This window comes from Carassius gibelio, chromosome A16 (genome assembly GCF_023724105.1).
Source record: "Carassius gibelio isolate Cgi1373 ecotype wild population from Czech Republic chromosome A16, carGib1.2-hapl.c, whole genome shotgun sequence".
Classification (NCBI taxonomy): Eukaryota; Metazoa; Chordata; class Actinopteri; order Cypriniformes; family Cyprinidae; genus Carassius; species Carassius gibelio.
Window position 1 is genome coordinate 30,428,243 of NC_068386.1, and position 27,202 is coordinate 30,455,444.

The 27,202-nt window shown below is 34.2% G+C and overlaps 1 long non-coding RNA gene across 1 annotated transcript; it reads left to right on the forward strand.

The window, feature by feature from the left end:
* The first annotated feature begins 22,148 nt into the window (after nt 1–22,148).
* Nucleotides 22,149–26,941, forward strand: LOC128030244 (uncharacterized). Its single transcript, XR_008187856.1, has 6 exons — nt 22,149–23,374; nt 23,762–23,852; nt 24,672–24,801; nt 24,920–25,004; nt 25,564–25,692; nt 25,813–26,941. It is a non-coding gene; the product is annotated as an uncharacterized LOC128030244 (long non-coding RNA).
* Nucleotides 26,942–27,202: the final 261 nt, after the last annotated feature.

The window sequence follows — 27,202 nt, forward strand, 5'->3', positions numbered from 1 at the left end:
TTGAACAGATTTGGGCTTGATTTCACTTCATTTGAACAGAATCACTATTTCAACATTACTGGACTCAGAAAGCTGTAAACTGACAATCTTGATCATTGAAGTCCTAACATTAGTTTTTGTGCATATAACTTCTAACACATTAAAAACTGTCTTACAGCATTGCAGAAAACATTGTATTTCATAAGGCATAAGCATCTATCAGTTTGGCAAGATTTGCACTTAATACTGAATGAAACAGCTTACTCTGATAGAGAGAAAAGCTTTTGAGCAGATTTGGGCTTGATTTCACTTCATTTGAACAGCAGCACTATTTCAACATTACTGGACTCAGAAAGCTGTAAACTGACAATCTTGATCATTGAAGTCCTAACATAAGTTTTTGTGCATATAACTTCTAACACATTAAAAACTGTCTTACAGCATTGCAGAAAACATTGTATTGCATAAGGCATAAGCATCTATCAGTTTGGCAAGATTTGCACTTAATACTGAATGAAACAGCTTACTCTGATAGAAAGAAAAGCTTTTGAGCAGATTTGGGCTTGGTTTCACTTCATTTGAACAGAATCACTATTTCAACATTACTGGACTCAGAAAGCTGTAAACTGACAATCTTGATCATTGAAGTCCTAACATTAGTTTTTGTGCATATAACTTCTAACACATTAAAAACTGTATTACAGCATTGCAGAAAACATTGTATTTCATAAGGCATAAGCATCTATCAGTTTGGCAAGATTGGCACTTAATACTGAAGGAAACAGCTTACTCTGATAGAGAGAAAAGCTTTTGAGCAGATTTGGGCTTGATTTCACTTCATTTGAACAGCAGCACTATTTCAACATTACTGGACTCAGAAAGCTGTAAACTGACAATCTTGATCATTGAAGTCCTAACATAAGTTTTTGTGCATTTAACTTCTAACACATTAAAAACTGTCTTACAGCATTGCAGAAAACATTGTATTGCATAAGGCATAAGCATCTATCAGTTTGGCAAGATTTGCACTTAATACTGAATGAAACAGCTTACTCTGATAGAGAGAAAAGCTTTTGAGCAGATCGGGGCTTGGTTTCACTTCATTTGAACAGAATCACTATTTCAACATTACTGGACTCAGAAAGCTGTAAACTGACAATCTTGATCATTGAAGTCCTAACATAAGTTTTTGTGCATATAACTTCTAACACATTAAAAACTGTCTTACAGCATTGCAGAAAACATTGTATTTCATAAGGCATAAACATCTTTCAGTTTGGCAAGATTTGCACTGAATACTGAATGAAACAGCTCTCTCTAATAGAGAGAAAAGCTTTTGAGCAGATTTGGGCTTGGTTTCACTTCATTTGAACAGAATCACTATTTCAACATTACTGCACTCAGAAAGCTGTAAACTGACAATCTTGATCATTGAATTCCTAACATTAGTTTTTGTGCATATAACTTCTAACACATTAAAAACTGTCTTACAGCATTGCATAAAACATTGTATTTCATAAGGCATAAGCATCTATCAGTTTGGCAAGATTTGCACTTAATACTGAATGAAACAGCTTTCTCTAATAGAGAGAAAAGCTTTTGAGCAGATTTGTGCTTGATTTCACTTCATTTGAACAGAATCACTATTTCAACATTACTGGACTCAGAAAGCTGTAAACTGACAATCTTGATCATTGAAGTCCTAACATTAGTTTTTGTGCATATAACTTCTAACACATTAAAAACTGTCTTACAGCATTGCAGAAAACATTGTATTTCATAAGGCATAAGCATCTATCAGTTTGGCAAGATTTGCACTTAATACTGAATGAAACAGCTTACTCTGATAGAGAGAAAAGCTTTTGAGCAGATTTGGGCTTGATTTCACTTCATTTGAACAGCAGCACTATTTCAACATTACTGGACTCAGAAAGCTGTAAACTGACAATCTTGATCATTGAAGTCCTAACATAAGTTTTTGTGCATATAACTTCTAACACATTAAAAACTGTCTTACAGCATTGCAGAAAACATTGTATTGCATAAGGCATAAGCATCTATCAGTTTGGCAAGATTTGCACTTAATACTGAATGAAACAGCTTACTCTGATAGAGAGAAAAGCTTTTGAGCAGATTTGGGCTTGGTTTCACTTCATTTGAACAGAATCACTATTTCAACATTACTGGACTCAGAAAGCTGTAAACTGACAAGCTTGATCATTGAAGTCCTAACATAAGTTTTTGTGCATATAACTTCTAACACATTAAAAACTGTCTTACAGCATTGCAGAAAACATTGTATTTCATAAGGCATAAGCATCTATCAGTTTGGCAAGATTTGCACTTAATACTGAATGAAACAGCTTACTCTGATAGAGAGAAAAGCTTTTGAGCAGATTTGGGCTTGATTTCACTTCATTTGAACAGAATCACTATTTCAACATTACTGGACTCAGAAAGCTGTAAACTGACAATCTTGATCATTGAAGTCCTAACATAAGTTTTTGTGCATATAACTTCTAACACATTAAAAACTGTCTTACAGCATTGCAGAAAACATTGTATTGCATAAGGCATAAGCATCTATCAGTTTGGCAAGATTTGCACTTAATACTGAATGAAACAGCTTACTCTGATAGAGAGAAAAGCTTTTGAGCAGATTTGGGCTTGGTTTCACTTCATTTGAACAGAATCACTATTTCAACATTACTGGACTCAGAAAGCTGTAAACTGACAATCTTGATCATTGAAGTCCTAACATTAGTTTTTGTGCATATAACTTCTAACACATTAAAAACTGTCTTACAGCATTGCAGAAAACATTGTATTTCATAAGGCATAAGCATCTATCAGTTTGGCAAGATTTGCACTTAATACTGAATGAAACAGCTTACTCTGATAGAGAGAAAAGCTTTTGAGCAGATTTGGGCTTGGTTTCACTTCATTTGAACAGCAGCACTATTTCAACATTACTGGACTCAGAAAGCTGTAAACTGACAATCTTGATCATTGAAGTCCTAACATTAGTTTTTGTGCATATAACTTCTAACACATTAAAAACTGTCTTACAGCATTGCAGAAAACATTGTATTGCATAAGGCATAAGCATCTATCAGTTTGGCAAGATTTGCACTTAATACTGAATGAAACAGCTTACTCTGATAGAGAGAAAAGCTTTTGAGCAGATTTGGGCTTGGTTTCACTTCATTTGAACAGAATCACTATTTCAACATTACTGGACTCAGAAAGCTGTAAACTGACAATCTTGATCATTGAAGTCCTAACATTAGTTTTTGTGCATATAACTTCTAACACATTAAAAACTGTCTTACAGCATTGCAGAAAACATTGTATTTCATAAGGCATAAGCATCTATCAGTTTGGCAAGATTTGCACTTAATACTTAATGAAACAGCTTACTCTGATAGAGAGAAAAGCTTTTGAGCAGATTTGGGCTTGATTTCACTTCATTTGAACAGCAGCACTATTTCAACATTACTGGACTCAGAAAGCTGTAAACTGACAATCTTGATCATTGAAGTCCTAACATAAGTTTTTGTGCATATAACTTCTAACACATTTAAAACTGTCTTACAGCATTGCAGAAAACATTGTATTGCATAAGGCATAAGCATCTATCAGTTTGGCAAGATTTGCACTTAATACTGAATGAAACAGCTTACTCTGATAGAGAGAAAAGCTTTTGAGCAGATTGGGGCTTGGTTTCACTTCATTTGAACAGAATCACTATTTCAACATTACTGGACTCAGAAAGCTGTAAACTGACAATCTTGATCATTGAAGTCCTAACATTAGTTTTTGTGCATATAACTTCTAACACATTAAAAACTGTCTTACAGCATTGCAGAAAACATTGTATTTCATAAGGCATAAGCATCTATCAGTTTGGCAAGGTTTGCACTGAATACTGAATGAAACAGCTTTCTCTAATAGAGAGAAAAGCTTTTGAGCAGATTTGGGCTTGATTTCACTTCATTTGAACAGAATCACTATTTCAACATTACTGGACTCAGAAAGCTGTAAACTGACAATCTTGATCATTGAAGTCCTAACATTAGTTTTTGTGCATATAACTTCTAACACATTAAAAACTGTCTTACAGCATTGCAGAAAACATTGTATTTCATAAGGCATAAGCATCTATCAGTTTGGCAAGATTTGCACTTAATACTGAATGAAACAGCTTACTCTGATAGAGAGAAAAGCTTTTGAGCAGATTTGGGCTTGATTTCACTTCATTTGAACAGAATCACTATTTCAACATTACTGGACTCAGAAAGCTGTAAACTGACAATCTTGATCATTGAAGTCCTAACATTAGTTTTTGTGCATATAACTTCTAACACATTAAAAACTGTCTTACAGCATTGCAGAAAACATTTTATTAGATAAGACATAAGTATGTTTCAGTTTGGCAAGATTTGCACTGAATACTGAATGAAACAGCTTTCTCTAATAGAGAGAAAAGCTTTTGAACAGATTTGGGCTTGATTTCACTTCATTTGAACAGAATCACTATTTCAACATTACTGGACTCAGAAAGCTGTAAACTGACAATCTTGATCATTGAAGTCCTAACATTAGTTTTTGTGCATATAACTTCTAACACATTAAAAACTGTCTTACAGCATTGCAGAAAACATTGTATTTCATAAGGCATAAGCATCTATCAGTTTGGCAAGATTTGCACTTAATACTGAATGAAACAGCTTACTCTGATAGAGAGAAAAGCTTTTGAGCAGATTTGGGCTTGATTTCACTTCATTTGAACAGAATCACTATTTCAACATTACTGGACTCAGAAAGCTGTAAACTGACAATCTTGATCATTGAAGTCCTAACATAAGTTTTTGTGCATATAACTTCTAACACATTAAAAACTGTCTTACAGCATTGCAGAAAACATTGTATTGCATAAGGCATAAGCATCTATCAGTTTGGCAAGATTTGCACTTAATACTGAATGAAACAGCTTACTCTGATAGAGAGAAAAGCTTTTGAGCAGATTTGGGCTTGGTTTCACTTCATTTGAACAGAATCACTATTTCAACATTACTGGACTCAGAAAGCTGTAAACTGACAATCTTGATCATTGAAGTCCTAACATTAGTTTTTGTGCATATAACTTCTAACACATTAAAAACTGTCTTACAGCATTGCAGAAAACATTGTATTTCATAAGGCATAAGCATCTATCAGTTTGGCAAGATTTGCACTTAATACTGAATGAAACAGCTTACTCTGATAGAGAGAAAAGCTTTTGAGCAGATTTGGGCTTGGTTTCACTTCATTTGAACAGCAGCACTATTTCAACATTACTGGACTCAGAAAGCTGTAAACTGACAATCTTGATCATTGAAGTCCTAACATTAGTTTTTGTGCATATAACTTCTAACACATTAAAAACTGTCTTACAGCATTGCAGAAAACATTGTATTGCATAAGGCATAAGCATCTATCAGTTTGGCAAGATTTGCACTGAATACTGAATGAAACAGCTTACTCTGATAGAGAGAAAAGCTTTTGAGCAGATTTGGGCTTGGTTTCACTTCATTTGAACAGAATCACTATTTCAACATTACTGGACTCAGAAAGCTGTAAACTGACAATCTTGATCATTGAAGTCCTAACATTAGTTTTTGTGCATATAACTTCTAACACATTAAACACTGTCTTACAGCATTGCAGAAAACATTGTATTTCATAAGGCATAAGCATCTATCAGTTTGGCAAGATTTGCACTTAATACTTAATGAAACAGCTTACTCTGATAGAGAGAAAAGCTTTTGAGCAGATTTGGGCTTGATTTCACTTCATTTGAACAGCAGCACTATTTCAACATTACTGGACTCAGAAAGCTGTAAACTGACAATCTTGATCATTGAAGTCCTAACATAAGTTTTTGTGCATATAACTTCTAACACATTTAAAACTGTCTTACAGCATTGCAGAAAACATTGTATTGCATAAGGCATAAGCATCTATCAGTTTGGCAAGATTTGCACTTAATACTGAATGAAACAGCTTACTCTGATAGAGAGAAAAGCTTTTGAGCAGATTGGGGCTTGGTTTCACTTCATTTGAACAGAATCACTATTTCAACATTACTGGACTCAGAAAGCTGTAAACTGACAATCTTGATCATTGAAGTCCTAACATTAGTTTTTGTGCATATAACTTCTAACACATTAAAAACTGTCTTACAGCATTGCAGAAAACATTGTATTTCATAAGGCATAAGCATCTATCAGTTTGGCAAGGTTTGCACTGAATACTGAATGAAACAGCTTTCTCTAATAGAGAGAAAAGCTTTTGAGCAGATTTGGGCTTGATTTCACTTCATTTGAACAGAATCACTATTTCAACATTACTGGACTCAGAAAGCTGTAAACTGACAATCTTGATCATTGAAGTCCTAACATTAGTTTTTGTGCATATAACTTCTAACACATTAAAAACTGTCTTACAGCATTGCAGAAAACATTGTATTTCATAAGGCATAAGCATCTATCAGTTTGGCAAGATTTGCACTTAATACTGAATGAAACAGCTTACTCTGATAGAGAGAAAAGCTTTTGAGCAGATTTGGGCTTGATTTCACTTCATTTGAACAGAATCACTATTTCAACATTACTGGACTCAGAAAGCTGTAAACTGACAATCTTGATCATTGAAGTCCTAACATTAGTTTTTGTGCATATAACTTCTAACACATTAAAAACTGTCTTACAGCATTGCAGAAAACATTTTATTAGATAAGACATAAGTATGTTTCAGTTTGGCAAGATTTGCACTGAATACTGAATGAAACAGCTTTCTCTAATAGAGAGAAAAGCTTTTGAACAGATTTGGGCTTGATTTCACTTCATTTGAACAGAATCACTATTTCAACATTACTGGACTCAGAAAGCTGTAAACTGACAATCTTGATCATTGAAGTCCTAACATTAGTTTTTGTGCATATAACTTCTAACACATTAAAAACTGTCTTACAGCATTGCAGAAAACATTGTATTTCATAAGGCATAAGCATCTATCAGTTTGGCAAGATTTGCACTTAATACTGAATGAAACAGCTTACTCTGATAGAGAGAAAAGCTTTTGAGCAGATTTGGGCTTGATTTCACTTCATTTGAACAGCAGCACTATTTCAACATTACTGGACTCAGAAAGCTGTAAACTGACAATCTTGATCATTGAAGTCCTAACATAAGTTTTTGTGCATATAACTTCTAACACATTAAAAACTGTCTTACAGCATTGCAGAAAACATTGTATTGCATAAGGCATAAGCATCTATCAGTTTGGCAAGATTTGCACTTAATACTGAATGAAACAGCTTACTCTGATAGAGAGAAAAGCTTTTGAGCAGATTTGGGCTTGGTTTCACTTCATTTGAACAGAATCACTATTTCAACATTACTGGACTCAGAAAGCTGTAAACTGACAATCTTGATCATTGAAGTCCTAACATTAGTTTTTGTGCATATAACTTCTAACACATTAAAAACTGTATTACAGCATTGCAGAAAACATTGTATTTCATAAGGCATAAGCATCTATCAGTTTGGCAAGATTTGCACTTAATACTGAAGGAAACAGCTTACTCTGATAGAGAGAAAAGCTTTTGAGCAGATTTGGGCTTGATTTCACTTCATTTGAACAGCAGCACTATTTCAACATTACTGGACTCAGAAAGCTGTAAACTGACAATCTTGATCATTGAAGTCCTAACATTAGTTTTTGTGCATATAACTTCTAACACATTAAAAACTGTCTTACAGCATTGCAGAAAACATTGTATTTCATAAGGCATAAGCATCTATCAGTTTGGCAAGATTTGCACTTAATACTTAATGAAACAGCTTACTCTGATAGAGAGAAAAGCTTTTGAGCAGATTTGGGCTTGATTTCACTTCATTTGAACAGCAGCACTATTTCAACATTACTGGACTCAGAAAGCTGTAAACTGACAATCTTGATCATTGAAGTCCTAACATAAGTTTTTGTGCATATAACTTCTAACACATTTAAAACTGTCTTACAGCATTGCAGAAAACATTGTATTGCATAAGGCATAAGCATCTATCAGTTTGGCAAGATTTGCACTTAATACTGAATGAAACAGCTTACTCTGATAGAGAGAAAAGCTTTTGAGCAGATTGGGGCTTGGTTTCACTTCATTTGAACAGAATCACTATTTCAACATTACTGGACTCAGAAAGCTGTAAACTGACAATCTTGATCATTGAAGTCCTAACATTAGTTTTTGTGCATATAACTTCTAACACATTAAAAACTGTCTTACAGCATTGCAGAAAACATTGTATTTCATAAGGCATAAGCATCTATCAGTTTGGCAAGATTTGCACTGAATACTGAATGAAACAGCTTTCTCTAATAGAGAGAAAAGCTTTTGAGCAGATTTGTGCTTGATTTCACTTCATTTGAACAGAATCACTATTTCAACATTACTGGACTCAGAAAGCTGTAAACTGACAATCTTGATCATTGAAGTCCTAACATTAGTTTTTGTGCATATAACTTCTAACACATTAAAAACTGTCTTACAGCATTGCAGAAAACATTGTATTTCATAAGGCATAAGCATCTATCAGTTTGGCAAGATTTGCACTTAATACTGAATGAAACAGCTTACTCTGATAGAGAGAAAAGCTTTTGAGCAGATTTGGGCTTGATTTCACTTCATTTGAACAGCAGCACTATTTCAACATTACTGGACTCAGAAAGCTGTAAACTGACAATCTTGATCATTGAAGTCCTAACATAAGTTTTTGTGCATATAACTTCTAACACATTAAAAACTGTCTTACAGCATTGCAGAAAACATTGTATTGCATAAGGCATAAGCATCTATCAGTTTGGCAAGATTTGCACTTAATACTGAATGAAACAGCTTACTCTGATAGAGAGAAAAGCTTTTGAGCAGATTTGGGCTTGGTTTCACTTCATTTGAACAGAATCACTATTTCAACATTACTGGACTCAGAAAGCTGTAAACTGACAAGCTTGATCATTGAAGTCCTAACATAAGTTTTTGTGCATATAACTTCTAACACATTAAAAACTGTCTTACAGCATTGCAGAAAACATTGTATTTCATAAGGCATAAGCATCTATCAGTTTGGCAAGATTTGCACTTAATACTGAATGAAACAGCTTACTCTGATAGAGAGAAAAGCTTTTGAGCAGATTTGGGCTTGATTTCACTTCATTTGAACAGAATCACTATTTCAACATTACTGGACTCAGAAAGCTGTAAACTGACAATCTTGATCATTGAAGTCCTAACATAAGTTTTTGTGCATATAACTTCTAACACATTAAAAACTGTCTTACAGCATTGCAGAAAACATTGTATTGCATAAGGCATAAGCATCTATCAGTTTGGCAAGATTTGCACTTAATACTGAATGAAACAGCTTACTCTGATAGAGAGAAAAGCTTTTGAGCAGATTTGGGCTTGGTTTCACTTCATTTGAACAGAATCACTATTTCAACATTACTGGACTCAGAAAGCTGTAAACTGACAATCTTGATCATTGAAGTCCTAACATTAGTTTTTGTGCATATAACTTCTAACACATTAAAAACTGTCTTACAGCATTGCAGAAAACATTGTATTTCATAAGGCATAAGCATCTATCAGTTTGGCAAGATTTGCACTTAATACTGAATGAAACAGCTTACTCTGATAGAGAGAAAAGCTTTTGAGCAGATTTGGGCTTGGTTTCACTTCATTTGAACAGCAGCACTATTTCAACATTACTGGACTCAGAAAGCTGTAAACTGACAATCTTGATCATTGAAGTCCTAACATTAGTTTTTGTGCATATAACTTCTAACACATTAAAAACTGTCTTACAGCATTGCAGAAAACATTGTATTGCATAAGGCATAAGCATCTATCAGTTTGGCAAGATTTGCACTTAATACTGAATGAAACAGCTTACTCTGATAGAGAGAAAAGCTTTTGAGCAGATTTGGGCTTGGTTTCACTTCATTTGAACAGAATCACTATTTCAACATTACTGGACTCAGAAAGCTGTAAACTGACAATCTTGATCATTGAAGTCCTAACATTAGTTTTTGTGCATATAACTTCTAACACATTAAAAACTGTCTTACAGCATTGCAGAAAACATTGTATTTCATAAGGCATAAGCATCTATCAGTTTGGCAAGATTTGCACTTAATACTTAATGAAACAGCTTACTCTGATAGAGAGAAAAGCTTTTGAGCAGATTTGGGCTTGATTTCACTTCATTTGAACAGCAGCACTATTTCAACATTACTGGACTCAGAAAGCTGTAAACTGACAATCTTGATCATTGAAGTCCTAACATAAGTTTTTGTGCATATAACTTCTAACACATTTAAAACTGTCTTACAGCATTGCAGAAAACATTGTATTGCATAAGGCATAAGCATCTATCAGTTTGGCAAGATTTGCACTTAATACTGAATGAAACAGCTTACTCTGATAGAGAGAAAAGCTTTTGAGCAGATTGGGGCTTGGTTTCACTTCATTTGAACAGAATCACTATTTCAACATTACTGGACTCAGAAAGCTGTAAACTGACAATCTTGATCATTGAAGTCCTAACATTAGTTTTTGTGCATATAACTTCTAACACATTAAAAACTGTCTTACAGCATTGCAGAAAACATTGTATTTCATAAGGCATAAGCATCTATCAGTTTGGCAAGGTTTGCACTGAATACTGAATGAAACAGCTTTCTCTAATAGAGAGAAAAGCTTTTGAGCAGATTTGGGCTTGATTTCACTTCATTTGAACAGAATCACTATTTCAACATTACTGGACTCAGAAAGCTGTAAACTGACAATCTTGATCATTGAAGTCCTAACATTAGTTTTTGTGCATATAACTTCTAACACATTAAAAACTGTCTTACAGCATTGCAGAAAACATTGTATTTCATAAGGCATAAGCATCTATCAGTTTGGCAAGATTTGCACTTAATACTGAATGAAACAGCTTACTCTGATAGAGAGAAAAGCTTTTGAGCAGATTTGGGCTTGATTTCACTTCATTTGAACAGAATCACTATTTCAACATTACTGGACTCAGAAAGCTGTAAACTGACAATCTTGATCATTGAAGTCCTAACATTAGTTTTTGTGCATATAACTTCTAACACATTAAAAACTGTCTTACAGCATTGCAGAAAACATTTTATTAGATAAGACATAAGTATGTTTCAGTTTGGCAAGATTTGCACTGAATACTGAATGAAACAGCTTTCTCTAATAGAGAGAAAAGCTTTTGAACAGATTTGGGCTTGATTTCACTTCATTTGAACAGAATCACTATTTCAACATTACTGGACTCAGAAAGCTGTAAACTGACAATCTTGATCATTGAAGTCCTAACATTAGTTTTTGTGCATATAACTTCTAACACATTAAAAACTGTCTTACAGCATTGCAGAAAACATTGTATTTCATAAGGCATAAGCATCTATCAGTTTGGCAAGATTTGCACTTAATACTGAATGAAACAGCTTACTCTGATAGAGAGAAAAGCTTTTGAGCAGATTTGGGCTTGATTTCACTTCATTTGAACAGAATCACTATTTCAACATTACTGGACTCAGAAAGCTGTAAACTGACAATCTTGATCATTGAAGTCCTAACATAAGTTTTTGTGCATATAACTTCTAACACATTAAAAACTGTCTTACAGCATTGCAGAAAACATTGTATTGCATAAGGCATAAGCATCTATCAGTTTGGCAAGATTTGCACTTAATACTGAATGAAACAGCTTACTCTGATAGAGAGAAAAGCTTTTGAGCAGATTTGGGCTTGGTTTCACTTCATTTGAACAGAATCACTATTTCAACATTACTGGACTCAGAAAGCTGTAAACTGACAATCTTGATCATTGAAGTCCTAACATTAGTTTTTGTGCATATAACTTCTAACACATTAAAAACTGTCTTACAGCATTGCAGAAAACATTGTATTTCATAAGGCATAAGCATCTATCAGTTTGGCAAGATTTGCACTTAATACTGAATGAAACAGCTTACTCTGATAGAGAGAAAAGCTTTTGAGCAGATTTGGGCTTGGTTTCACTTCATTTGAACAGCAGCACTATTTCAACATTACTGGACTCAGAAAGCTGTAAACTGACAATCTTGATCATTGAAGTCCTAACATTAGTTTTTGTGCATATAACTTCTAACACATTAAAAACTGTCTTACAGCATTGCAGAAAACATTGTATTGCATAAGGCATAAGCATCTATCAGTTTGGCAAGATTTGCACTGAATACTGAATGAAACAGCTTACTCTGATAGAGAGAAAAGCTTTTGAGCAGATTTGGGCTTGGTTTCACTTCATTTGAACAGAATCACTATTTCAACATTACTGGACTCAGAAAGCTGTAAACTGACAATCTTGATCATTGAAGTCCTAACATTAGTTTTTGTGCATATAACTTCTAACACATTAAACACTGTCTTACAGCATTGCAGAAAACATTGTATTTCATAAGGCATAAGCATCTATCAGTTTGGCAAGATTTGCACTTAATACTTAATGAAACAGCTTACTCTGATAGAGAGAAAAGCTTTTGAGCAGATTTGGGCTTGATTTCACTTCATTTGAACAGCAGCACTATTTCAACATTACTGGACTCAGAAAGCTGTAAACTGACAATCTTGATCATTGAAGTCCTAACATAAGTTTTTGTGCATATAACTTCTAACACATTTAAAACTGTCTTACAGCATTGCAGAAAACATTGTATTGCATAAGGCATAAGCATCTATCAGTTTGGCAAGATTTGCACTTAATACTGAATGAAACAGCTTACTCTGATAGAGAGAAAAGCTTTTGAGCAGATTGGGGCTTGGTTTCACTTCATTTGAACAGAATCACTATTTCAACATTACTGGACTCAGAAAGCTGTAAACTGACAATCTTGATCATTGAAGTCCTAACATTAGTTTTTGTGCATATAACTTCTAACACATTAAAAACTGTCTTACAGCATTGCAGAAAACATTGTATTTCATAAGGCATAAGCATCTATCAGTTTGGCAAGGTTTGCACTGAATACTGAATGAAACAGCTTTCTCTAATAGAGAGAAAAGCTTTTGAGCAGATTTGGGCTTGATTTCACTTCATTTGAACAGAATCACTATTTCAACATTACTGGACTCAGAAAGCTGTAAACTGACAATCTTGATCATTGAAGTCCTAACATTAGTTTTTGTGCATATAACTTCTAACACATTAAAAACTGTCTTACAGCATTGCAGAAAACATTGTATTTCATAAGGCATAAGCATCTATCAGTTTGGCAAGATTTGCACTTAATACTGAATGAAACAGCTTACTCTGATAGAGAGAAAAGCTTTTGAGCAGATTTGGGCTTGATTTCACTTCATTTGAACAGAATCACTATTTCAACATTACTGGACTCAGAAAGCTGTAAACTGACAATCTTGATCATTGAAGTCCTAACATTAGTTTTTGTGCATATAACTTCTAACACATTAAAAACTGTCTTACAGCATTGCAGAAAACATTTTATTAGATAAGACATAAGTATGTTTCAGTTTGGCAAGATTTGCACTGAATACTGAATGAAACAGCTTTCTCTAATAGAGAGAAAAGCTTTTGAACAGATTTGGGCTTGATTTCACTTCATTTGAACAGAATCACTATTTCAACATTACTGGACTCAGAAAGCTGTAAACTGACAATCTTGATCATTGAAGTCCTAACATTAGTTTTTGTGCATATAACTTCTAACACATTAAAAACTGTCTTACAGCATTGCAGAAAACATTGTATTTCATAAGGCATAAGCATCTATCAGTTTGGCAAGATTTGCACTTAATACTGAATGAAACAGCTTACTCTGATAGAGAGAAAAGCTTTTGAGCAGATTTGGGCTTGATTTCACTTCATTTGAACAGCAGCACTATTTCAACATTACTGGACTCAGAAAGCTGTAAACTGACAATCTTGATCATTGAAGTCCTAACATAAGTTTTTGTGCATATAACTTCTAACACATTAAAAACTGTCTTACAGCATTGCAGAAAACATTGTATTGCATAAGGCATAAGCATCTATCAGTTTGGCAAGATTTGCACTTAATACTGAATGAAACAGCTTACTCTGATAGAGAGAAAAGCTTTTGAGCAGATTTGGGCTTGGTTTCACTTCATTTGAACAGAATCACTATTTCAACATTACTGGACTCAGAAAGCTGTAAACTGACAATCTTGATCATTGAAGTCCTAACATTAGTTTTTGTGCATATAACTTCTAACACATTAAAAACTGTATTACAGCATTGCAGAAAACATTGTATTTCATAAGGCATAAGCATCTATCAGTTTGGCAAGATTTGCACTTAATACTGAAGGAAACAGCTTACTCTGATAGAGAGAAAAGCTTTTGAGCAGATTTGGGCTTGATTTCACTTCATTTGAACAGCAGCACTATTTCAACATTACTGGACTCAGAAAGCTGTAAACTGACAATCTTGATCATTGAAGTCCTAACATTAGTTTTTGTGCATATAACTTCTAACACATTAAAAACTGTCTTACAGCATTGCAGAAAACATTGTATTTCATAAGGCATAAGCATCTATCAGTTTGGCAAGATTTGCACTTAATACTTAATGAAACAGCTTACTCTGATAGAGAGAAAAGCTTTTGAGCAGATTTGGGCTTGATTTCACTTCATTTGAACAGCAGCACTATTTCAACATTACTGGACTCAGAAAGCTGTAAACTGACAATCTTGATCATTGAAGTCCTAACATAAGTTTTTGTGCATATAACTTCTAACACATTTAAAACTGTCTTACAGCATTGCAGAAAACATTGTATTGCATAAGGCATAAGCATCTATCAGTTTGGCAAGATTTGCACTTAATACTGAATGAAACAGCTTACTCTGATAGAGAGAAAAGCTTTTGAGCAGATTGGGGCTTGGTTTCACTTCATTTGAACAGAATCACTATTTCAACATTACTGGACTCAGAAAGCTGTAAACTGACAATCTTGATCATTGAAGTCCTAACATTAGTTTTTGTGCATATAACTTCTAACACATTAAAAACTGTCTTACAGCATTGCAGAAAACATTGTATTTCATAAGGCATAAGCATCTATCAGTTTGGCAAGGTTTGCACTGAATACTGAATGAAACAGCTTTCTCTAATAGAGAGAAAAGCTTTTGAGCAGATTTGGGCTTGATTTCACTTCATTTGAACAGAATCACTATTTCAACATTACTGGACTCAGAAAGCTGTAAACTGACAATCTTGATCATTGAAGTCCTAACATTAGTTTTTGTGCATATAACTTCTAACACATTAAAAACTGTCTTACAGCATTGCAGAAAACATTGTATTTCATAAGGCATAAGCATCTATCAGTTTGGCAAGATTTGCACTTAATACTGAATGAAACAGCTTACTCTGATAGAGAGAAAAGCTTTTGAGCAGATTTGGGCTTGATTTCACTTCATTTGAACAGAATCACTATTTCAACATTACTGGACTCAGAAAGCTGTAAACTGACAATCTTGATCATTGAAGTCCTAACATTAGTTTTTGTGCATATAACTTCTAACACATTAAAAACTGTCTTACAGCATTGCAGAAAACATTTTATTAGATAAGACATAAGTATGTTTCAGTTTGGCAAGATTTGCACTGAATACTGAATGAAACAGCTTTCTCTAATAGAGAGAAAAGCTTTTGAACAGATTTGGGCTTGATTTCACTTCATTTGAACAGAATCACTATTTCAACATTACTGGACTCAGAAAGCTGTAAACTGACAATCTTGATCATTGAAGTCCTAACATTAGTTTTTGTGCATATAACTTCTAACACATTAAAAACTGTCTTACAGCATTGCAGAAAACATTGTATTTCATAAGGCATAAGCATCTATCAGTTTGGCAAGATTTGCACTTAATACTGAATGAAACAGCTTACTCTGATAGAGAGAAAAGCTTTTGAGCAGATTTGGGCTTGATTTCACTTCATTTGAACAGCAGCACTATTTCAACATTACTGGACTCAGAAAGCTGTAAACTGACAATCTTGATCATTGAAGTCCTAACATAAGTTTTTGTGCATATAACTTCTAACACATTAAAAACTGTCTTACAGCATTGCAGAAAACATTGTATTGCATAAGGCATAAGCATCTATCAGTTTGGCAAGATTTGCACTTAATACTGAATGAAACAGCTTACTCTGATAGAGAGAAAAGCTTTTGAGCAGATTTGGGCTTGGTTTCACTTCATTTGAACAGAATCACTATTTCAACATTACTGGACTCAGAAAGCTGTAAACTGACAATCTTGATCATTGAAGTCCTAACATTAGTTTTTGTGCATATAACTTCTAACACATTAAAAACTGTATTACAGCATTGCAGAAAACATTGTATTTCATAAGGCATAAGCATCTATCAGTTTGGCAAGATTTGCACTTAATACTGAAGGAAACAGCTTACTCTGATAGAGAGAAAAGCTTTTGAGCAGATTTGGGCTTGATTTCACTTCATTTGAACAGCAGCACTATTTCAACATTACTGGACTCAGAAAGCTGTAAACTGACAATCTTGATCATTGAAGTCCTAACATAAGTTTTTGTGCATTTAACTTCTAACACATTAAAAACTGTCTTACAGCATTGCAGAAAACATTGTATTGCATAAGGCATAAGCATCTATCAGTTTGGCAAGATTTGCACTTAATACTGAATGAAACAGCTTACTCTGATAGAGAGAAAAGCTTTTGAGCAGATCGGGGCTTGGTTTCACTTCATTTGAACAGAATCACTATTTCAACATTACTGGACTCAGAAAGCTGTAAACTGACAATCTTGATCATTGAAGTCCTAACATAAGTTTTTGTGCATATAACTTCTAACACATTAAAAACTGTCTTACAGCATTGCAGAAAACATTGTATTGCATAAGGCATAAGCATCTATCAGTTTGGCAAGATTTGCACTTAATACTGAATGAAACAGCTTACTCTGATAGAGAGAAAAGCTTTTGAGCAGATTGGGGCTTGGTTTCACTTCATTTGAACAGAATCACTATTTCAACATTACTGGACTCAGAAAGCTGTAAACTGACAATCTTGATCATTGAAGTCCTAACATTAGTTTTTGTGCATATAACTTCTAACACATTAAAAACTGTCTTACAGCATTGCAGAAAACATTGTATTTCATAAGGCATAAGCATCTATCAGTTTGGCAAGGTTTGCACTGAATACTGAATGAAACAGCTTTCTCTAATAGAGAGAAAAGCTTTTGAGCAGATTTGGGCTTGATTTCACTTCATTTGAACAGAATCACTATTTCAACATTACTGGACTCAGAAAGCTGTAAACTGACAATCTTGATCATTGAAGTCCTAACATAAGTTTTTGTGCATATAACTTCTAACACATTAAAAACTGTCTTACAGCATTGCAGAAAACATTGTATTTCATAAGGCATAAACATCTTTCAGTTTGGCAAGATTTGCACTGAATACTGAATGAAACAGCTCTCTCTAATAGAGAGAAAAGCTTTTGAGCAGATTTGGGCTTGGTTTCACTTCATTTGAACAGAATCACTATTTCAACATTACTGCACTCAGAAAGCTGTAAACTGACAATCTTGATCATTGAAGTCCTAACATTAGTTTTTGTGCATATAACTTCTAACACATTAAAAACTGTCTTACAGCATTGCAGAAAACATTGTATTGCATAAGGCATAAGCATCTATCAGTTTGGCAAGATTTGCACTTAATACTGAATGAAACAGCTTACTCTGATAGAGAGAAAAGCTTTTGAGCAGATTGGGGCTTGGTTTCACTTCATTTGAACAGAATCACTATTTCAACATTACTGGACTCAGAAAGCTGTAAACTGACAATCTTGATCATTGAAGTCCTAACATTAGTTTTTGTGCATATAACTTCTAACACATTAAAAACTGTCTTACAGCATTGCAGAAAACATTGTATTTCATAAGGCATAAGCATCTATCAGTTTGGCAAGGTTTGCACTGAATACTGAATGAAACAGCTTTCTCTAATAGAGAGAAAAGCTTTTGAGCAGATTTGGGCTTGATTTCACTTCATTTGAACAGAATCACTATTTCAACATTACTGGACTCAGAAAGCTGTAAACTGACAATCTTGATCATTGAAGTCCTAACATAAGTTTTTGTGCATATAACTTCTAACACATTAAAAACTGTCTTACAGCATTGCAGAAAACATTGTATTTCATAAGGCATAAACATCTTTCAGTTTGGCAAGATTTGCACTGATTACTGAATGAAACAGCTCTCTCTAATAGAGAGAAAAGCTTTTGAGCAGATTTGGGCTTGGTTTCACTTCATTTGAACAGAATCACTATTTCAACATTACTGCACTCAGAAAGCTGTAAACTGACAATCTTGATCATTGAAGTCCTAACATTAGTTTTTGTGCATATAACTTCTAACACATTAAAAACTGTCTTACAGCATTGCAGAAAACATTGTATTTCATAAGGCATAAGCATCTATCAGTTTGGCAAGGTTTGCACTGAATACTGAATGAAACAGCTTTCTCTAATAGAGAGAAAAGCTTTTGAGCAGATTTGGGCTTGATTTCACTTCATTTGAACAGAATCACTATTTCAACATTACTGGACTCAGAAAGCTGTAAACTGACAATCTTGATCATTGAAGTCCTAACATAAGTTTTTGTGCATATAACTTCTAACACATTAAAAACTGTCTTACAGCATTGCAGAAAACATTGTATTTCATAAGGCATAAACATCTTTCAGTTTGGCAAGATTTGCACTGAATACTGAATGAAACAGCTCTCTCTAATAGAGAGAAAAGCTTTTGAGCAGATTTGGGCTTGGTTTCACTTCATTTGAACAGAATCACTATTTCACCATTACTGGACTCAGAAAGCTGTAAACTGACAATCTTGATCATTGAAGTCCTAACATTAGTTTTTGTGCATATAACTTCTAACACATTAAAAACTGTCTTACAGCATTGCAGAAAACATTTTATTACATAAGACATAAGTATGTTTCAGTTTGGCAAGATTTGCATTGAATACTGAATGAAACAGCTTTCTCTAATAGAGAGAAAAGCTTTTGAGCAGATTTGGGCTTGATTTCACTTCATTTGAACAGAATCACTATTTCAACATTACTGGACTCAGAAAGCTGTAAACTGACAATCTTGATCATTGAAGTCCTAACATTAGTTTTTGTGCATATAACTTCTAACACATTAAAAACTGTCTTACAGCATTGCAGAAAACATTGTATTTCATAAGGCATAAGCATCTATCAGTTTGGCAAGATTTGCACTTAATACTGAATGAAACAGCTTACTCTGATAGAGAGAAAAGCTTTTGAGCAGATTTGGGCTTGATTTCACTTCATTTGAACAGCAGCACTATTTCAACATTACTGGACTCAGAAAGCTGTAAACTGACAATCTTGATCATTGAAGTCCTAACATAAGTTTTTGTGCATATAACTTCTAACACATTAAAAACTGTCTTACAGCATTGCAGAAAACATTCTATTGCATAAGGCATAAGCATCTATCAGTTTGGCAAGATTTGCACTTAATACTGAATGAAACAGCTTACTCTGATAGAGAGAAAAGCTTTTGAGCAGATTTGGGCTTGGTTTCACTTCATTTGAACAGAATCACTATTTCAACATTACTGGACTCAGAAAGCTGTAAAGTGACAATCTTGATCATTGAAGTCCTAACATTAGTTTTTGTGCATATAACTTCTAACACATTAAAAACTGTCTTACAGCATTGCAGAAAACATTTTATTAGATAAGACATAAGTATGTTTCAGTTTGGCAAGATTTGCACTGAATACTGAATGAAACAGCTTTCTCTAATAGAGAGAAAAGCTTTTGAACAGATTTGGGCTTGATTTCACTTCATTTGAACAGAATCACTATTTCAACATTACTGGACTCAGAAAGCTGTAAACTGACAATCTTGATCATTGAAGTCCTAACATTAGTTTTTGTGCATATAACTTCTAACACATTAAAAACTGTCTTACAGCATTGCAGAAAACATTGTATTTCATAAGGCATAAGCATCTATCAGTTTGGCAAGATTTGCACTTAATACTGAATGAAACAGCTTACTCTGATAGAGAGAAAAGCTTTTGAGCAGATTTGGGCTTGATTTCACTTCATTTGAACAGAATCACTATTTCAACATTACTGGACTCAGAAAGCTGTAAACTGACAATCTTGATCATTGAAGTCCTAACATTAGTTTTTGTGCATATAACTTCTAACACATTAAAAACTGTCTTACAGCATTGCAGAAAACATTTTATTACATAAGACATAAGTATGTTTCAGTTTGGCAAGATTTGCACTGAATACTGAATGAAACAGCTTTCTCTAATAGAGAGAAAAGCTTTTGAGCAGATTTGGGCTTGATTTCACTTCATTTGAACAGAATCACTATTTCAACATTACTGGACTCAGAAAGCTGTAAAACTGACAATCTTGATCATTGAAGTCCTAACATTAGTTTTTGTGCATATAACTTCTAACACATTAAAAACTGTCTTACAGCATTGCAGAAAACATTGTATTGCATAAGGCATAAGCATCTATCAGTTTGGCAAGATTTGCACTTAATACTGAATGAAACAGCTTACTCTGATAGAGAGAAAAGCTTTTGAGCAGATTTGGGCTTGATTTCACTTCATTTGAACAGAATCACTATTTCAACATTACTGGACTCAGAAAGCTGTAAACTGACAATCTTGATCATTGAAGTCCTAACATTAGTTTTTGTGCATATAACTTCTAACACATTAAAAACTGTCTTACAGCATTGCAGAAAACATTTTATTAGATAAGACATAAGTATGTTTCAGTTTGGCAAGATTTGCACTGAATACTAAATGAAACAGCTCTCTCTGATAGAGAGAAAATCTTTTGAGCAGATTTGGGCTTGGTTTCACTTCATTTGAACAGAATCACTATTTCAACATTACTGCACTCAGAAAGCTGTAAACTGACAATCTTGATCATTGAAGTCCTAACATTAGTTTTTGTGCAACCTGGTCTCACAGAATTCCGTGAAATGTCCACGGGTCCTTAACTCAAAATCCGTGAAGCCATCACGGAATTGCCCCAAATTCCGTGACCCGGCCACGGATATTTCTCCAACGCAAGTCAATGACACTGACCTCCCGTGATCCACACACGGATACCCGTTTCAATGACGGAGTACAGAACTCGCTGAACGGACGTGCTTTCTCATTTGGAAACAGCAACATTTGAAGTATTTGTTTCTTTTCCAATATCAAATGCCATAATGACATTACCAGACAGCTGTTGTAGTTATTGCATTGTCCTGTCATCATAAAAATTACGTTTGTTTCAGTTACAAAAGTCCCGTGATGGCACGGACCTCCACAACCTGACCTCACTCACTTGTTTAGGAACTTACAAGCTTTTCGTCGACACTGTTGCAATGGCATGTAATTAACTTGGCATTTTTTCTCGTCCTGTCATCATAAAATCCAGTTTGATGGCGTTTTACACACATTTTGGCTATAGTCAGAACTAAAATCTGTGATAGGAGCACGGAGTGAGTCTGTGCTTAGATCACGGATAACTCTAACGCAAGTCAATGACACTCATCTTCCGTGGTCCGTACACAGATCGTTTCAGTGATGGAGTACAGACCTCACTCAATGGACGTGCTATCTCATCTGGAAACGCAACATTTGAAGTATTTATTTTTTTTTAACACCAAATACCATGACCAACCTGACTGTTATTGTAACTATTGCATTGTCCTGCCATCATACAGATTCACTTTGATTCTGTTAGCCTAACTAAAATCTGTGATACGAGCATGGAGTGAGTCTGTGCTGAGATCACGGATAACTCTAACGCAAGTCAATGACACTCTTCTTCCGTGGTCCACACACGGAAACCCAGTCTCACGGCAGTTCGTGATTTTGTCACGTAATTTAATCTATTTATTCGTGGCAGGCACACGTTTATTTCCTTATTTCCATGATTGCAGCACGTTTTTTTAAACTAATGCATTTCAACTGGAGGCATCTTTCGTGCATCAGCACAATATTTTCTGATTAATTATTATTATTATTATTTAATTTTTCACAGGACAACAGAAGAAACTCACTGAAACTTTAAAAAAAAAATTGGAGCTTAACTTACTGTACAAAACTGAGCAACATACTGTATTGCTGGTGACAAAAACACATTAAAACTTTTTTAGCTGTAAAATGCGCAATGGTTCTTTTTTTACTTTTTCATTGATTTTTATTTTTTTCATAGGCCTAGATTATTATTTTTTTTTATTACAGAATTCAATATCAAGTCCTTGACACATAACTGTAACACATTTTTACATTAAGAAACAATTTAGTTTAAATAAAAAGAACAAAAAATAAATAAATAAATAAATAAATAAATTATTTATTAGCGATAGGCCTACAGATTTATTAAGAGTTTTTATTAAGGCTATTGTAAAGGATTCTTAAAAATGCTGTCGCTGATGAGCCTCTGATCGCTGTCAGATTCTGTGATATGAATGTCCGCTAATGGGTTTAGAATGAGCCCCGCTCGGCCCGTGTTCTGGCTTACTGTAATATTTCACCTGTAATAAGACCGAAATAATATAATTAAAATAAAGAAATTAATGAATACATGATAACATCTAAATAAATGTTGATAGATTTAGCGTTATAGTTTTAAAAATATTAATAAACAGCAAATCAACACAGCTTCGAAATAATAACCGAGAAAGACCTAAATAATAATAATACATAATTAATAAACAGCGCCGCCCCTCCCACTACGCGCATCACGCGCCGTGCGTCAACCCCAAAGCGTCAAAAACTGAAGCGTGGTCAAGCGCCTCTAGCGTCACTGACATGAGATGTTTATCGCTTTGAAATCACGTTCAAGAAGTCTCATTCAGCACACATCGCGATACTTTCCATCAGTTTACAAGAGCCGCAGGTTGGGTGAGTTATACAGTCTATGGTGAGTAATAGTAAATATGCTATTTTAATGCCTGTCCTAAAACGTATTCTGTCTTCTTTATTAATCAGATGAGCGCCTTATGCTTACTCTCTGTATTACATCGGTCATCCGAGGCTGTCTTTGAGTTTCATTGTGTTTAACTAAATGAACACAGCTGCTAACTGGTTAAACTCTATCGGTCACGTGACGTGACGTGACGTGCCACAGACCTGGGATCGTTTTATATTCATTTCAGGTTCAAAGATGTAAGTTGTATTTGTAGTAAAATCATGGTAACCATGTAACCATTTACCATGTTTTTTTTTTTTTTTTTTTTTTTTTTTTTTTTACCACAGTAACTGTAGCTTTACTGTAGTATAGTAATAGCACATTAATCACCAAATTAACTATAGTTGTACCACTGTAATGGTAGTGTTTTAATGTGCTTTTATATGACTTATTTCACAGTAATCACATTTACTGTACCATGCTTGTAATACCTTTTTAATGTAAAAAAAATAAAAAAAACATTTTTCCCATATTGCAGTTCAATTCATATTGGTTTATATCTTAAATATTTTGCTCACAGATCACTATTAACATTCTGTATATAATTCTGTTTTATTTTCTTTCCCCTTGTATTAATTTTTTAGCTAAAAAGACGTAAAGTAAGCAGTCACCCCAGTGGTGTTTGTGGAGAGGTATTCCTTCAGAAATGGAGAAGACAGAAAGCTGCAGAGGCAGGTTGGTCTGTGATAGTTTGTCCCTTTTATCAAACAATCCTGTTGTTATCATTTCCACAGCATTTTGTTGTTTCTTAAACTGTTGTACGGTCCAAATACCCACACTTGCCATCTTTGCACATTTCCTTTATTTGGCCCAAGTGAGCATGAAGATCACAATGTGTGTCGATCTTAACATGACAAAGTTCGTTTCAACTTTGTATTTTAAAAGAAACTTCTAAATGTCTTTTCAATAGTCCCTATTAAAGATGACAATTTATTTTGTGGTGCTTCTAATTAAGTGATAAAAAGAAGTTACAAATGATGTACAAAATAAATATACTTTTCTGTGCACCAAGAAAACATGCAACACTTTGTTTTACTACTAAATTAGTCTCAATTTCTAATTATTATAATTAATATTTCACAAACATTGGAAAGTTGCGTGACCTCCTGTGAGATCTCTGCAAAAAGTCTCACATTAATTCCAAAACATGATGCATGATGGGATACACTAAGCGTTGTATAGCGCTCCGGAGCAGTATTGGAGAGGTTTAGTGTGTGTTAAGGACACTGTGCTTTGGCATTATTAAGACCGGGGACAGTCTCATAGTCACGTACACACACTCTCAAGTGAATAAGACCTCAAGTGTGGGTATCTGGAAAGGGGAAAAGTCTTTAAAATGATCCCTAAATACAGTCGCACGTCAAAGTCTTAATAATTCACTAATGCTTTCATGGTCTAAAAAATAATGTATGTAAGTAATGTATAAGTTAAAGTATATAGTAATGTATAAGTTGCATGTAATGAAATAATATTTCCTTTCTTTCTGTCTTACAGGATTGTTTGCAGATAATGCTGTTCTTCTTTTTCAGAAGTTTTTGGGGAGCCAACCCTCACAAACCTTCCTAAAAACTAAAAGAGCTATTACTGAGTCTCAGCGACTCTTGCCACGATCAGCTCTTCCCAGGTACATTTGTTTACTCATCAAATGCTCTGGTCTGAATCTTACTTTAAATTAACTTAATTATATGTTTAATGAGCAATATTGCTCATTGCACACAGAGTAAGATTATCTTGTTTCACAGAAGAGAAGGAAGACCAAGGAAATGATTTGCTCAGGATGAGAAATGAAGATGGTCATCTTGTGCTCAAGCAAACAGAAGTCCTCTGGTATGTGTGTGTTGAAGCAATGCTGTGTTACAGGACTTTATGATGATCTCTCACAGGACTGGTCATGTCACCCGTAATTATTCTTTCCAATGTTTTTATATTTATTTTATTTTATTTGATACAGCTATAATAATTATAGCATGTTAGCAAAGTTTGACTGGAACATTTTTAATCTAAAGTTTTAAAAAAACACCACCTGTTATTCTTAAAAGCATACAAGTGTCATAAAAGTGGTTTAATTGATATAAACACCAATTGATATTATCTCACTGTTTTGTGAATGTTGTGTTATAAATTGTGAATTGATAGTTGATTGGTTTGAGCAAAGCCTTACACTGCACAGACTAAAACACATTTGTGAGAGAAGTCATTAGCTCTGGAGAAAGATTCTAGAGGAAGAAAACACATTTACTGCAACAAAAGATGAATTCTAGAGTCTCTGAGAACTACACATGCTAATGGAGTCTCATGAGCAAGTCCTTTGCCTCTGTAACTTTTTCTAAATTCTTGCATAATGAAATTGTTTATTGCATTATTTTAACAATTTTACTTTGTACAGATGATCTCATCAAACCAAATGAGGGGTTTTGACCAAGTGCTGCTCTTGAAAGGACTGAAAGAAGAGGATGTGGTAAATTGTCTTCAGAGAAAAAGCTTCTCAAAAGATCTTAAAACAGCTTGAAGAATGGTAAGTGTACAGTACTACAAGGGTCATAGTTACTCACCCTGCTAAAATCACACAGAACATAAGCTGAGCTCTCTGTCCATTAAACAACTTCATCTGGATTGTTTGTTTCACTTTGACCAGGTCTGGGATCTTAGGACTGGGAGATCTCACTGGCACCCAGTTAACCTCCATCGAGAACATTTATCAGAAGCGCTGTCTGGGTAGGGCAAGAAACATCATCAAGGATGCCTCTCACCCTAACCATGGACCTTTCACCCTCCATCCATCCGGCAGGCGTTACAGGAGCCTACGCTCTCGAACTAGTAGACTCAGGAAGAGCTTCTTCCCCGAGGCTGTGACACTCCTGAACACCGCACCACCAATCCTGGCATCTGCTCTTTTACTGCACTGGTCACAGTACTTTACATACATGTATTGCACTACTCATATTTTGCACAGACTGCACATGGTTAAATCCATTACACTATAAACTGTCTAAAGCTGTTACTGTACAAGCACAGTAAACTATTTCTACAATAAATATAATTGCACTTCTATTATTTTGCATATAATAAATTGTTAAACTATACTTTTGCACACTCATTCAACTGTATTTATTACCACTGTTCTCAAGTTCCTGCTATTCATAATGTATATATAATTCTTCTTTGCTCTGTTCATAATGTACATACAATCCCTACATTAAATTCATATTTATATTCTGTATATACTCTGATCAATATTGTATATAGCAACTCCACTGTAAATTCTGTATATCATAGCTTTACTTACTCTGCACTTTTATGTATATAAAACACTATATTCTTGCACTTCTGGTTAGATGCTAACTGCATTTCATTAGCTCTGTACTTGTACTCTGCATAATGACAATAAAGTTGAATCTAAACTAATCTAATCTAATCTTCTGGCTGAGAACAAGCTACACCACATCAGTGCTGGATATCAACCAAAAGCTGTTTCCAGACACGAGAGAAGATCACGATGAAACCAGTTTTTGATGTGTTGATAAGGAATCATTATTTTCTGAAACAGTATCAAATGTCTTATATGTATCACATGATCTGTATCACAGTTGACTGGATGGGACTGTGACTTTTAAGGACATTTCATCACTCATCTGTGTGAACTGATTAATATATGAGGTTAATGTATTTTTGATTATGAATAATTATTTTCCTTGAATCTTATTTGTCTTGATGTTACTTTATCATCTTTATAGTCTATGCTTCAATAAAATGAATATGACGAATATTGTGTTCTGAAGATTCTTGTTAAATACATCATTTTACTAGGTAGGCTCATGTGTTTATTTTAGACTTGGAAAAACTACATAATCATTATTGGGATTATTTTTTACTTAAGACATAAAAATATTTGATCAGATTAATGACATCTGGGACATCAGTACACCAGAAAGTTATTATTGTTTATATTTAGTAACCAATGCCAATTGTTTTGTGAAAGAAAGGGAGCTACGAGATTAATTATTTTGCATTACAAGATGGTGCCA